Genomic DNA, 16,325 nt, shown 5'->3' on the forward strand with positions numbered 1-16,325 from the left:
TCAGCAACAACAATACATGTTGCGACAAATCAATCATTTTTCCAACAATATAAGTTATTGCAAAAAAAATGGCGGGAACTACTAGTTAATTTGTTATCAAGAATTTTAGCAACAAGCGTTATTGTGGCAATAAGTTACTTTGTGTCAACAACATTAATTGTTGCATATAAGCTTCGTGAAATGTTTTTAGCAACAACTTATGATTTGTTGCTATATACATAATTCCTATATGCTTTTAGATTTTAACAAATGTATATAAATTAATAAATTATTATATATATATATATATATATATATATATATATATATATATATATATATATATATATATATATATATATATATATATATATGTGTGTGTGTGTGTGTGTGTGTGTGTGTGTGTGCAAAAGGTCAATACATAAAGTTGTTGTACTAGATATTTACACCCTTTTAAAATCTAAATACTTTTAAAAGTTTTTTCTTACAAAAGGATAAAAACATCATATGTCCTAGGTCACTAAATTCTAATCTAATAGAACCCAAAAGACAAATCTTCCGGCTTGTGCAGCACATGAACCAGATTGCAAGTAGCATTGGTTTACGCTTCATCATCCTACAAAAAAAATTATAATTAGACTTTGATTTAAACTAGAGGGAATCACAAAGGCCTATTTACATTAGACAGTATGGTAGGGGTAGAAATATTCAGCTAAAAAAATATTATAACATAAGCTCCAAGATATCATATCAAGTATCCACTCCCAAACAAACTGAATAAAAATAGATTAGAACATATTTCAGAAACTCTTTAATCTCATTAAACTAAAATGACTGCAAGAACAGAGGTGCAACCAACTAAACATATACTAACATGTAGATTGCTAACAATAGAAAGGTAACACTATTTAAAATACAAAAATGAAGGGACACCATTATCCAACTTGGACAAACACTTTGTACTGTTCATAGAATTTAAATTGGATCTTCTTGATTTTAACATTTTCAACTGAACATATAATGCTTCATTGTTAGTACCTCTCCAATAATGCTTCAACTAACATTTTTGACAAGAGTGGGTTACTCTAGTGGTAAGCACCCTCCACTTCGAACCAAGATGTTATGAGTTCGAGTTACCCCAAGAGCAAGGTGGGGAGTTCTTGGAGGGAGGAAGCCGAGAGTCTATCAGAAACAACCTCTCTACCCCAGGGTAGGGGTAAGGTTTGCGTACACATTATCCTCCCCAGACCCCACTAGTAGAATTATACTGGGTTGTTGTTGTTGTTGTTGTTGTCAGTACCTCTCCCAATTTAAGCATCTCTGTCTTGTCAATACATGTAATTCATTTGTTTTTTCTTTAGGTTGTTGTTCCCCTTGTTGAGTAATTACTACTAGTCACAAGATCCTATCACATAAAGGTAGTTGTACATAAATGAAGTTGTCCACAAATGAAGTTGTAGAGTTTTGAAAGTAAAAAATGTTTTTTGTACGTATATAAAGCTGAAAGTTTTATGTTCCAGTGGAAAAATCTAAAGGAAAATGAAAGAAGAGAGGCTAAAATGTATTTAAAATTATTTACTAGTATTATTTTATGAATATTACTTATCATGATGTCATCCATAGTACTTTTAGGCAGCCAAATAAGAAGTCAAAAAGGAAATAGATGAGATACAAATAATCTATTTCATTGCAGTACAAAAGATGAACATAAGCATAGCAGAAGTTGTATTTGGGGCTAAGCAACGCAATGGATTGTCTGGAGCATATATGCACAGAAGGATGCACAAGCATGGGTCCATATGATAAGGATCCTATTTCTTGCAAAAAGAAACTGCCATATAGAAAACATGACGATAAATGTGCTACAAAATCTTGGCAAAATTCTTAAAATCAGACATCAAATTTTAAAAAGGCTGGGTGGCTTCCACTCTTACTTAAGATGTGTACTGAAAGCGAAGATATTATGATTTATATTTTTCTAGAGTTTAGGTGAAATATATCAAATAATTACTTAGGATGAAAGATGGTTATCAAAATCCAGGCATTCATGAATTAACATAATTTTTCCGGTGCTCTTGTTCCTTCTAAGATGTATCTACTTATGTATAAGAAATTTACTTTTACATGAATTATGTGGAGTTTACTTACCGTCATCCGTAGGACTTGCAGGACTTGCCTCATCTGAACCACTTAAATTTATAATAATATTGAAAAGTGCAGCAGGAAGTCAAGTCTGTTAAACAGAGCACAAATAAGGATCTTAAACATGATAGTACCAAGGATGAAACTATTTTGTAATATCAAAAAGACTATGACACATTTCATTTTTCAGAACAATAGCAAAGAATTATTAGGAAGCACTGAGTACAATAACAACAACAATAACAACAACCCAGTATAATCCCATAAGTGGGGTCTGGAGAGGGCAGTGTATTCGCAGACCTTACCCCTACCCTGGGTGTAATGATCCGACTGGTCGTTTTGAGCATTTACGCTCCTTTCAACTATTTAAAGTTTTGAATAACTTTCTATGAGGTATTATGACTTGTGTGAATTGTAGGTTTTGGTTTTAAGGTATTTCGGAGTTAGCTTGAAAGAATGAATTTCATGTTGGAAGCTTAAGTTGAAATAGTTGATCGGATGTTGACTTATGTATAAACGACCCCAGAATAGAGTTTTGATAATTTCAATAGCTCCGTATGGTGATTATGGACTTAGGCGCGTGTCCGGAAAATTATTTGGAGGTCCGTAGTGGAATTAGGCTTGAAATGGCGAAAGTTGAATTTTTGGAAAGTTTGACCGGGGAGTTGACTTTTTGATATCGGGGTCGGAATATGATTCTGGAAATTGGAATAGGTATGTTATGTCATTTATGACTTGTGTGCAAAATTTGAGACCAATCGGACTTGATTCGTTAGGTTTCGGCATCGAATGTAGAAGTTGGAAATTTCATAATAGACTAAAGTTTCAAGTGAGTTTGCATAAGACCTAAATTCAAATTATCATAACTCTCATGATACGAAGTGTTATATGGTGTATTACCTATCCAATGAAAGATCTTTGAGTCTAGTTTTTAACTATTTAAACCGTTCGTTATTTGAATATTCCTACAAGAGGTTATGATCAAATTACCAAAGGCTGGAAATATGCAGTTCTGCGACCAATTCTGGGATCGCAGAATAGTTATGCGATCGCGAAACTACTTCTGCGACCAGTTAATGGACCAGAACAGCCCATTTCTGGGCACCGATTTTTACGATCATTGTGCGGCCCGTATACCCATTCTGCGGTCCATTATGCGACCACAGACCTGATTTTGGAGGGTTAATTTTTTTATTTTCATAACCCGACCCCATTTTGATAAATAGGCTTTGGGGCTTATTTTGGGGCAAAATATTTGATATTTTAGAGAGTGGTGAGAGCATCTTAGAGAGAGGAAGTAAAGACTTGGTCAATTGTTCATCAATTCTTGTTCAAGGTTTGAAGATTTTACAAGGATCTTGCTAGGGCTTCAAAGAGGTAAGAATTTCTTTCCCCAATTCTTCAATTTTGATTTTTGGGGTAAAAGATGGGAGATTAAGAGTATGATTCTTGGGTGTAAGAGTATTATGTATACATACACATACCAATAAGGTTATGAAAAAATTGTTGAGTTCAAATGGGTAAAGATTGGATTGAAAATGGTAGAAATCTTCATAGACTTTAATTGAAGATTTGAGGGTCGAGTTGATGTCGGAATTTGATAAAATATTTGTGGTTGGACTCACGGTTGGATGTGTATTCATATTTTGTGACTTTTTTCGGGTTCCGAGATGTGGACCCCACAGGCGATGTTTGAGCTAAATTTCAGATTTTGTTGGAAAATTAGTATTTTCTTATAGAATTAATTCCAATAAATTTTATTGATTGAATCAAATAATTTGTGGCTAGATTTGAGGCATTTGGAGATAAATTCACGAGGCAAGGGCCTAGCGGAGTAAAGAATTACATGGTTTGAGGTAAGTAACACTTCTAAACTTAGTTCTTAAGGTATGAATTCCCGAAATTTGGTATTATATAAATTGTTTGGAGGTGACAAACACGATAGGTGACGAGCAAGTAGACGTGCACCATCGAAATTGTGTCTTGAATAAATCTTGTACAGTTGTAAAATTAATAAATCATGTTATTATCTGAACATGTTCCACCTGTTAGAGAAATTGAGCCGAGGCTCTTATTAAATATCGTGTTTAGTCTAGGTGTCAATATTTTGGGACCCATGGGGTCGTGTTGCTGTTGAATTGAATTTTTCAAAAATATACATTTTACACTCAGTCATATTCATCCATTATGAGAATATTTATGGGATCGAGTTGCGTGCTGCAGCAGGCCATATTGGCTTTATATTTATATGATTACTATATGGAACGGGGCTTCCCTCCTATAGTAGGCCATATTGGATTTATACATTATTATTATATCGATCAGGGCTGCCCGCCTGCAGCAGGCCTTATAGGCTTTACTATCATATGGATCGGGGTTGTCCTCTTGCAACAGGCCTTATAGGCTTTATTATTATACGGATTGGGGCTGCCCACCTACAGTAGGACATATAGGTTTTATATAGCGCTTGGGCTAAAGGAGCCCCTCCGAGACTCTGCACACACCCCCAGTGAGCGCGGTTGATTTACAGCGCTTGGGCTGAAGGAGCCCCTCCGGAGTCTGCATACACCCCCAGTGAGCACGGTTGAGTTATAATGAAGGATGGATCTTCCCTAGATATGGATCTTATCCGAAGCATTTATATTGAGGGATGGATCTTCCCTGAACATGGATCTTGTCCGAAGCATTTATATTAAGGGATGGATCTTCCTTGGGCATGGATCTTGCCCGAATCATTTATATTGAGGGATGGATCTTCCCTGGGCATGGATCTTGCCCGAAAAATTTATATTGAGGCTTGGATTTTCCCTGGGCATGGATCTTGCCCGAAGTATTTATATATTTGGGATAAATCTTCCCTGGGCTGGATTGGCCTTATACAGTACTAAGTGACCGACTGTCAGTTGATAAATATATATATTTGGGATGGATCTTCCCTAGGCTGGATTGGCCATATACAGTACTGAGTAATTGAGTATTTTAGATTGTGAGTACATGAAGTTTTCACTAAGGTGCATCACATACAGTATATACATTGGCATGTAGATACAGAGATGTCATATTACCGGTATTGTTCAGAATTGATCTGTTTTATTTGTACTGAAAGCAACTGTTGAACTTGAAAGCATGTCTATATTTCTGTATTGTTATTATTTATACTGGACTGTACCTTCGGAGCTCGTCACTACTTTCAGCCCAAAGGTTAGTCTTGTTACTTATTGAGTTGGTTGTACTCATACTACACTCTGCACCTCATGTGCAGATCCAGGTGCTTTCAGACACGGCGACTGTTAGATCTCAGAGTTCTATCAGTTGGTGACTATCAAGGTAGCTACCTGGAGTCCGCTGACCTTGACTTTCTTTCTTTCAGTTATTGTACTATTCTATACTTTCAGACAATGTTTTGTCAATCAGACTTTGTATTCATATTAGATGCTCATGTACTCAGTGACACCGGATTTTTGGTAGTGTTTATACTTGTATTTATGAGGTTTTCTTCCGCTGAATTTAACAATTATGTTTTCAAATTTAAAAGATATGGTGGTGTATTGATATTGTAGGCTTGCCTAGTATTGTTATAGGCATCATCACGACATGTGAGATTTTGTATCGTGACAAGTTAGTATCAGAGCTCTAGGTTACATAGGTCTCACGAGTCATGAGCAGGTTTAGTAGAGTCTTGCGGATCGGTACAGTGACGTATGTACTTATTTTCGAGAGGTTGCCGAACCCTTAGGAAAATTTCCCTTTCTTGTAATCTATTGTGCAGAATTAATTCAGCTTGAAACATAACTTCTTGAATTCCTTCCACGCATTCGTGTGCGCATGTGAGCACTCAGTATTAGTTGTGCATCGCTGTCTTGTGATTCCATGAACGAGGTTCGAGATGAGTATTCTGTGTTTTGTTGATGGGCCAGTCTGGAGGACTTGAGGACAGGGTTTAGACCGCAACTTAGACTCGGCAGTTTCGGTTGTGAAAACGTATATATTTGGACTCATATGACCGGTAATGTTCTTACGAGAAGAATTTGTGGCTCGATGAGCGGTTAAATGGCTATATTATAAGTATTAAGTGATTGCGTAGTAATTGTGGCTGCGAAAGGGTATAACAAAATGCCATTTTGAGGCTAAGCAGTTGGGTTATCTCATGCAGAGTTATCTACGTCGGTATGTTCCTTATAATGTTGAGTGGAGAGTTTCTTTTCTACCATCGGGGCGTATGTGTTGAGATTTGAATTTGAATCTGGTTGAGAAAGTTGACTTGACTGTCACGAGAATAAATGCGAACGTAGCGGATGATTGAGGTATTGTTTTATGGGTGTTGCATAAGCTTGAGAAGAATTTTCGTTGAACTGACTACAATATTATAGCAGTAATAAGGTATGGGGATTGTGAGTTAGTGAGTGTTTTGTTCAATGGCTTTGAGCCAAGTGGGGCAGTATGATATTGACAATTCAATTTCATGGATATATGTTAAGTTTTAGTTTTGGTCTGAGGCATACTTGTGGGTTAGTTATGACTTGCAACGATTGATATCGAGGATGACTTGAGTAAGGAAATTCCTGGATACAGGTTATATTGCACTTTATGAGTATATTATAATTATGGGATGAGTGACTTGTTATTGTGAAGGATGTAGTACGAACGGAGTATGAGTTTGATCAGTAGTGTTAATGCAGAGTTACTTCTTTGGATGCTGTTGTGCTAAGGGGGCATGTGACTTTCAGCCTGTTTGGGCGGTACAATTTGTATTTTAGCAAAGTGGGTGACTCTCGAGAGGGTTCTAATGGATTTAAAATGTATATGTGGCAATTAAATAATTTTGGGATTCGTATATCGCTAGAATCGGTTATTTACATTGGATGGTATCGGGACTTGCGGTAAGTCTGTATGACTATGGATTCTACATTTCAGTATAAAAAGGAAAGAGAAACAATTATAAAATTTACATAAGGTCCTTTAGAGTGGGTGTCTTGGTTGTGGTACTTTGTGGTACTTAAGAAGAATACAGTGGCTTATGGGCCTTAGGGTAGTGTCGTTTTATGTTAGGATATTTTGTAGTAAGCTTTGGGTAAGGATGGTAGTGTTCTGACAATGAGAAGTGTCAAGTTGAGGGTAATTATGATGTGGTGAGGCTCTACAGATATTTTGGTGGCAATATTCTTGGGTTTGATGACCTGCGTGGCTTGGTCGAATTAGAGGAATTTAGTTCTGATAGCTTGATTAGTTGCAAATGGATTTCAAAGTGTTCTTGATGGTTTCTAACATGGTTTGAACCGAATATTTTCTACAGGTATGGAGAACGTGTTGTGTCTTGTGATTTCCTCCTGTAATGAAGCAATAAGGAGGTTTCTAAATGATCGGGTATGTAATTTGCTGGTGACTCAGAGTTGATAATGAGATTCTCGTGCTTGTCACATGATGGCATGATAGATATGTTGTGTTGTGCAGGATTAAGATTTACATGTACAAGATGGCAATTCATTCTTGAAGGGAAGGTCACGAATTCTGGACAGAATGGTCAGTGCTATATATTTAGATGAGTGTTATGATTGCTCGGTAATCCCTAAGAAGGGCGCACATTTCAAAAAGCACATTGTGTTTTGACTTTCGGATGTTCATTGGTATTGCGATACTCACCTGGTTAATAGACTGATGACATTCCAATTATTGATATGTGGCACGGAAAAATTTTGGAAATATTCCTAGTGGGAGGATCGTGCATGAAGGATGTGTTAGTCATTCGAGTGCTGGAGTTGGGATCAGTTACGTTGATTCATGTGTCTAATGAATTTGGAGTCTTGGAGTTCTCAGAAGCATATTGTTTCAGGGTTGCGACCTGTTTAAGGTGAGTATTTTATTTAGACTCAGTGGAGGCACTAGTTGCGTTAATTATTTGTAATAGCTACGCACTATGAGTGCACATATATGTAAGGTTTTAGCCCATGTGTGGGTATCGGGGAAAGTACTCATACTCGAAAGAATGCTTAGCCTATGATATGCCTAGAGTTGACTGTTAAGCATAAAATTATAACGTTTCTCATGTTCGTACCTTTGTTGAGAACTATCTGGGCTACATTTGAGGTTACAAAGAGGTTAATTCCCCTGAATAAATGGAGTAGTTACTATTTTTGCGTTAACTTACCAATTTTAAGTGTGACAGTAGACTTTGCACATGCTTACGCTATGGCGTGTTATTTATACCAGTCTAGGAGCATGTGAATCTTATTTCATTTATCATATACATGTATACTTATTTGATTGCTCCTCTATGATATGCTTGGACTGGAGGCCTGTGACCATGCCTGGCGGATTATGTTATTGGCACGTGAGTTGTCCGTGCGGATCCATATAATGATATTATTGGCACGAGTTGTCCGTGCGGATCCATATACTGATATTATTGTCACGTGATTTGTCTGTGCGGGTCCAAATATTGATACTATAGCATATGAGTTGTCCGTGCGAGTGATGTTAATGTCAGCTCTAGAAGAGCCGGTTACTGTTATTAAATTTGTGTGTCTTGGTTCTACTATATATAACGAGCTTATAGCATTATAGTTGTGGTGGTGCTTGTTGAACTCACAATATGGTTCTCTTCTTTGAGACATTTTCCATATTTGGGTACAAAGATTGCGCAGTTGTGGCCTGAGTTATATTGATGTGGCGTGTCTGTGGGATAGTTGTGTTTAATAATATAAGGTCATCAAACCTAGAATGGGTACTATCAGGCTTGATTATGGTATATTCGGGAGGATAATATTGAAATACGGCTTAGGAGAGGATTATGGTCCTGGTTGGGGCGAGAGAGCTCCATGGCTAGTTGATCTCATGAGTGGTTATGAGGTTTTGATTGTTTCTTTCATCATTGGCAGTGTACGAAGGTTTTGGAATGAGGTTCTGTTGAATGCGGGGATTTATACTAGTACTTGGTTGGTTTTGAGTAGTTACTGTGATCAGAAATGGTGCTACGAGTATGCGAGTTGTGTAGTATGTTATGTGATTATATTTGGGATTATGGTTATGGATGGATACAACTTGTTCAGAATTATACGGTGTAGATGTGAAATTTAGATCTTGGAAAGAATTATGGGTGTTAGAGATTGGGCTCCAATTTTTGGGCTAAGATTAAATTAATGATTTTCAGTTGTGTTTTGTTGTTAGGGTAGTTATAGGGATTTATAATGGCGCCTATCTGGTTTATGTATATGATAGTTATAGGAAGTTAATAGCCACTACTGCATAGATTGTGAATTGTCAAGACAAGAGTCACAACATATATTACCCATTATCCTTTGCTAGTGGGAGGCTTTTGGACAAGCATTAGCCAGACCCACGGGAAGGGAAAACTTGCACTTGTGGGTGGTTAGCATCTCATTCATCAAGTCACTAGGCCAACGGTAAAAATTTAAGTTCAGAGGAATATCATGTCATAGCATAGCATTGAAGCTTTATGTTGACAATATTGTTAGATACTTCCATGATAATCAAGACTTTTTGTCACGCAAAGTGGCTAGCCACTATAGTGTAGAGCAAATACTTTAAAAATAATCACTTTCTTTCGCTACATTGAATCATTGACTTCTAAAGCAATTAAAAACTTTCATCTGGATATTTAGAGGTTTTGTTTAATTGTGTGATGTAAACAGCTGCAGGGACCTCAATAATAACACATTTCACTGGAAAGTTTGTGCACGTCCGTAGATCTAGCATTACATGCGCATATAAAACAAGAATATCAAGGGAACACATCTAGACGGCAAATAAACACTTCTAAATCACTAAATATACCAATATAATTCATTAAGAAAGTAGTGACAGTCTGATATCTATGTTTTCTCTGATTCTTTTTATAGTTTTCCTCTCGAAAACTGGAAAAGGGATATAGACCATGACTTGGGACACACAAGTGCAATATATAGGTTAGTTAACATACTTAAAGAATCTTTGCAGCTTAAGGGTACTAATATAACCAAACTCAGGTGTTATTCCACCTAACCTAAGTTCTTAAAGATTTGGAAGCAAAGCCAAACTCTTTGGTATTTTATCAGTAAGTGAGTTACCTTCTAAACCCAACCATAGTGAACTTTCAATGTGAGAGTAAGCTTCTGGTATTTCCCTATGAAAATAGTTTCCTCCAAGATGTAAAGTCTTAAGCTTTTTAAGCTTCATAAACTCAGTAAGAAGCTCACCAGTAAAATTATTGTTATAAATATCAAATGATTCAAGTTCTATTAACCCCAACAAGATTTTCCTAGGAAAAGGTCCAGTAAAACTGTTATTCGAAAGATTAACGTATTTGATAGAAGAAAGCTTGGATATTTCTAAAGGGAGTGTACCGGTTAAGTTATCTCCAAACATAATAAGGTTTTCAAGTTTGTCTAAAAGACCAATTTCAGGTGGAATGATACCAAACAGAGGAATATTAGAAATGTTCAAAAATATAACACGTGAATCATTGTTACATGCTACAACTTCTTATTTAGCTCAAAAGATTTATAGAATAACTATTTGGTCTTCATAAGGAACCTACAGAAACTTTAGTGCTTATACTAAATGAATACCTTGGAACCCTGTATAAGGGATGAAAGTCTTACCATGCCCTCTTTTAACATTTTCTACTCACATCCTACACGAGCTTCCATGACTCCTACATGAGCTTTAATGACTTCTAGATTTTTTCGCTCCTCCTCAAGTTGCTCTTGCATTTTTTAAGTTTAGATTCTACACTCTCTCGTTTATGGCGTTCTTCTTCCACCTCTTTTGTTTGTGCCTGCAGTTGCTCTAGAAGCCCTTGCATGGATCGCGTATTTGTTAGCTTAAGTCCCGATCCTTGGCCGCGGTAATAGCCTGAATTTTCTCCAACAATTTTCATAAAGGATGTATTAATAATAGGGTCCATATCAGTACCCTCTTCTGTTTCTTGAATTTGCTCTGCAACCAATTCATTCACTCTATCCTACAAATAGGACATACAAGCTTTAGTTTTCAATATTTGTTTCAATAAACTCATATCATAGGATTAAAGATTAGAGGCTTGTACGTACATTAAATTCAGCAGCGACATCGTTGACCCAATGACCATTTTTCATGTGAGTTTTCTCCCAAAGTTTTTGAAAGTTTGGCTCAGTTTTGGTGATTGCATCTCTCTAAGAAAATAAATCAAATTACGTTATCGAAGAAAGATGTCACGATCCAAAATTTCTCACCAACGGGATAGTGATGGCGCCTAACATTTCACTTGCTAGGCAAGCCAACGATAGAGAATCATTAAACCAATTCCTTATTCCCATTCGGTAATTAACAATAATTAACTAAGATGAAATATAATAAGTGCGGAATATCATAAAACTGTATTAATTACTACTACCCGGATCTGGAGTCACAATTCACGAGCATTCTAGAATTTACTACAAGTAATAGTCTGAAAGAAATACAACTGTCTGAATGAAAGAAAGAGTAGAACAGAAAAGATAGACGGGGACTTCAAGGTTTGTGAACGCCGACATATCTACCTTGATTCTTCAGATAACGGACCAATAGCAAAATTTTGATCAACCCGAGCCGGTATCAAAATCTGCACAGAAAGTACAGAGTGCAGTATCAGTACAACCGACCCCATGTACTGGTAAGTGTCGAGCCTAACCTCGACGAAGTAGTGACGAGGCTAAGGCAAGGCACCTACGAATCAACCTGTACAATTTAACAATGTATAAACAAATAACAGAAATGAAGAACTAAACAGGAAATGTCGGGAGGGGAATATACTGAGGGGAATACAAGATAAAGAACTACAACAGAATGATCACCGAAGCAGTCAATATACCATAAATCAACAGGAATAGTGAATACAGTAAAGGAAAAATGCATTGCATCACCCTTCGTGCTTTTACTCTCAATCTCACCATAAAATTAATAGAAACGGTACGACATCATCCTTCGTGCATTAACTCTCTTATCATGACGCGGCATCACCCTTCGTGCTTTTACACTCATAATATGGGACGGCATCACCCTTCGTGCATTAACACTCACAATATGGCACGGCATCACCCTTCATGCATTAACACTCACAATATGGCACGACATCGCCCTTCATGCATTAACACTCTTCCTTACCATAATACAATGCGTAAATAACAACAGGGAGATAGAATAACAAGTACAAACCTTACTTCAACATTTGGTTCCATAATATCAATCTCAATTTTGAAATAAAAACTCAATTATCACCAGAAAATCCGTAAACATGATAAGATTGATAAATTGAACAATACTAGTATAACACGTAGCAATTAGGCATAGGAAAGAGACAATATAAGAAAAAAAGAGAAACATGGAAAACAGGTAAATTGGCGGTGCATAAGTACTCGTCACCTCACATATACGCCGCTCACATGAATTTCACTTAGCAAGTAATCTAAGGTTTCTAATTCCCTCAAGTCAGGGTTAGACACAACACTTACCTCGCTCCGAAGGCCACTTAATTCTCAATCACATCCTTTCCTTTGGAACTCACCTCCAAACCACTCGTATCTATTTAAAAATGACTCAATAATATCAAATATTTCTAAAGAAATTAATTATATTGCATAAATTAAATTTTTCCCAAATTTTCCTCCAAAAAGTCAAAAATTTGACCCCGGGCCCGCTTGGTCAAAACCTGAGGTTCGGACCAAAAATTATTTACCTATTCACCCGCGAGCCCGAATATGTAATTAAAATGTTGTGCTCAATTCAACTCGCATACCCAACTTACATTGTACTGCCCTCTAGAAGTGCGAGGTGAACTGCGTACCTCGATCAGAAATGATAGACACGGGCACCCCGTGAAGACGGATGATATCACGAATGTAAATCTCTGCCAACCGCTCCGAGGAATAGGTAACTGCCACAGGAATGAAATGCGCTGACTTAGTCAGTCTGTCCACAATGACCCAAACTGCATCGAACTTCCTCTGAGTCCGTGGAAGTCCAACAACAAAATCCATAGTGATACGCTCCCACTTCCACTCAGGAATCTCTATCTTCTGAAGCAAACCACCAGGACTCTGATGCTCGTACTTTACTTGCTGACAATTTAGACACCGAGCTACATATGCAACTATGTCTTTCTTCATCCTCCTCCACCAATAATGCTACCGCAAGTCCTGATACATATTGGCGGTGCCCGGATGAATAGAATATCGGGAACTGGTTGGCCAAGGCCTGAACATCCAATGCAAGCGGTCTCTCACCAACTGGAATATATGCAAGGCTATCCATACTGACTGACTTTCTACTCAAAGCATCGGCCATCACATTGGCCTTCCCGGGATGATACAATATGGTGATATCATAGTCTTTCAATAGCTTCAACTGTCACGCCCCGACCTGGAAGCGAGACTGGCACCCGGTGCCTCAACTAACCTAGTGTACCAAATTGCGACTAAGGGACTCTGAACATATAATGTCATAATTTGGCCAAGGGGCTACATTGCAAGACAATTTGCGAAGCAAAATATAAAACTGAATGGAAACTAGCGTTGACTAAACATTAATATAAAGTTGGGCCGACAAGGCCGTCATAACTACTACAACTGACAAACCACCAAAATATACATACCAGGCCTACAAGCCCAACATAATGCACTAACTGACAGGATATGTCTATAAGCCTCTACTGATAGATATATTGTGATCGGAACAGGGCCCCGACCTACCCATAATATATATACATACACACAGAAGATGTACACGAAAACCTAGACTCGATAACTCTGAAGGATGTGGAGCTTACCGATCAGGCTGAACTCTGGAAACACCTACTGAGGAGGTATACTCGTCTGTCTATCTGAACCTGCATGCATGAAATGCAGCGTCCCCAGAAAAGGGACGTCAGTACAAAATAATGTACCGAGTATATAAGGCGATAACATAACTGAAAGTTGAAACTGAACTGATAATATAATAACTGAAAGTAATTGGGAGTCAAAGATGATCTGGAGATATACTTACCTGTTGATACTGACTCAACTCCTTCAATATAGTAAGTAAAATAATTGTCCGGCCTTATAAGGCTCGGTATATATAACTGCTCTGCCGTAGTAGGCTCGCTCATAGGCGCTCGGCCATACTAGGCTATGTATCTCGACCATGCTGGGCTCGCTCATAGGTGCTCGGCCACAGTAGGCTCGGTATATAACTTTCCATCTGATCAGAGGTTGCCCAATAGGGGCCTGCCCATCGATTATAGCTCGATGGTAATGAAAATACTGTAATACTGTATATATAGGCTTGCTGCTCTCTTGACCGGAAGAAGACAATACTAAATTAAATATAGAGTCTCGATAAGGAATAATATTGTAACTTATGAGACTAGAATAGTGTGAATAAATTCATGAATATGAACTTCTCTTTTTGTCTCATTACTAACACATGTAGCTACGAGATCATGCCAAAATGAAGGAAGGCTTAGCCTTAACATACCTTATCACACTCTTTTCAATCACCAAGTTGAACTCGCCTCTTCTCACCTTAATCTACAACAACGATAATAATACTATCATTAAGTTATGAAATGTATAACTATCGCACAACGAACGACATGCTTATTTTGTATTAAAACGGACAGCATTTCCCCTATAATTCTTACTTCCTCCAAATTCAAGATAACACCAACAACACCAAAAACAACAATAAAAACATATATACATTATTTTCCAACCTTATACACACCACACAATACTACAAAACAGCCCAACACACCCCAATCTCTTCATACACAAAACGACCACCGTAGTAGTGTCAACAACCCGAAAATGTTACGACGAACGACCAGCCCAACATCCTGAATTTATGTGGTGTTTCTCCACACCCTTCCTCCTTCAAAACTCCACAAAACAGTAGTAAAACATGCAGCCCAACAACACCACAAAATAGTCCACAAAACAGTCCACTACAAGTGAATAACTCGAACTCACGGCTTCCGATCACCGTCCCGTGAGTTCTTACAAATATAGAACGACTTACTATACATCTACAACAGAAAAACATGGATGAAAGAGAGCAGTAAACTTACCTTATTTGTTGGATAACTCGACTCCTATCTTGGTTCTTCAAACTCTAGGCTTTACCTCCGATTAGAACTTGAAAGGGGGAGAAAATCAATTGGGGTTTGGGGGAAATATTTGGGAGGAGTTTTGCAGAGAATGAGTCTGATTATTTTGCCCTATTATCCGACTAATATATGAAGTGGATAGGACTTTAAAAAGGCCTCTTTGAACGACCCGAACTGGCCCATTTTTGGACGACCCGAACAGGCCCAGTTTTGGATTCTCGTTTAAGCAAGTAGGTGACAGTCTGCGCAGTCTCGCAAAAATGCCCATATCTCTCTACTCAGATATCGTATTGACAAACGGTTTAATGCGTTGGAAAGTAGACTCATAGATATTTAATTTGATGGGTGGAACACCCCATAAATCTAAGTATATTGGGAGAAAATCTCAGTTACATTTGACCCAAAGTTTCAGTAAAATTTATGAACGTAACTTGTGATGACTTTCATCGACTTTTGTTCCACCACTCGCTTGACTTCAAAACATAACATATGACTATCATACGAATAACATAACTCGTAACGTAACCTCCTTATCATGTAAAACACCCTGGTCTCATCCCAAAAGTACATGCTATAACATTCCCAATTTGTTGGCTTTCGACGAAACATTATTTTCTTCAATTCCTTTAGCTTCTAAACCTTCCAACCCTCTTTGTACTTGTTGTTCATGATATTCAATATTTGTAACTTCCGAAGTAACATGATTAAATTGCTTTATATATTTTCAAAGATGATCTCTTTTTTTTTGGGTCCTACATTAGTTTGCTCACGACGCAGTTTTACGTACAAAAAAAATATAGGGTGTAACATTATTCCCCCCTTGGGAACATTCGTCCTCGAATGTTTACTTTTAGAGACTTTGGAAAAATTTTGCCGGAGTTTCCTCCGTACACTAGACTATAACCAACTTGCATGCAGCCAGAAAACATACTATGCATGCCACACATGGCCAATGTCTATATATAACAACACTTTGCCTCAAAGAGTCGTAAATCATAAATACTGAAAGTCCGAAAATAAGAGCTTACCTGATGACCTACTAGCCTGAATAGAGTTGTGTTGTAGCATCCCATCTCGACCCATATCTTCAGTTTGAAATAGATGG

General features: G+C 37.5%; 1 protein-coding gene across 10 annotated transcripts in view; it reads right to left on the reverse strand.

Moving 5' to 3' along the window:
• Positions 1–417: 417 nt before the first annotated feature.
• LOC104100710 (uncharacterized) overlaps positions 418–16,325 on the reverse strand; it is a 36,074-nt gene continuing 20,166 nt past the window's right edge. Inside the window, exons 6-8 of one of the 10 annotated variants that reach the window (XM_070197049.1) lie at positions 11,169–11,270; positions 10,686–11,080; positions 440–595 (exon numbers count right to left, since the gene is read on the reverse strand). The gene's annotated coding sequence lies outside the window, so the exon portion shown is untranslated. Of the gene's footprint in view, positions 596–10,685; positions 11,081–11,168; positions 11,271–16,325 lie in introns of all 10 variants that reach the window. The other 9 variants (XM_070197053.1, XM_070197052.1, XM_070197056.1 and 6 more) reach the window with 9 other exon arrangements.

Source organism: Nicotiana tomentosiformis, chromosome 3 (genome assembly GCF_000390325.3).
Source record: "Nicotiana tomentosiformis chromosome 3, ASM39032v3, whole genome shotgun sequence".
Classification (NCBI taxonomy): domain Eukaryota; kingdom Viridiplantae; phylum Streptophyta; class Magnoliopsida; order Solanales; family Solanaceae; genus Nicotiana; species Nicotiana tomentosiformis.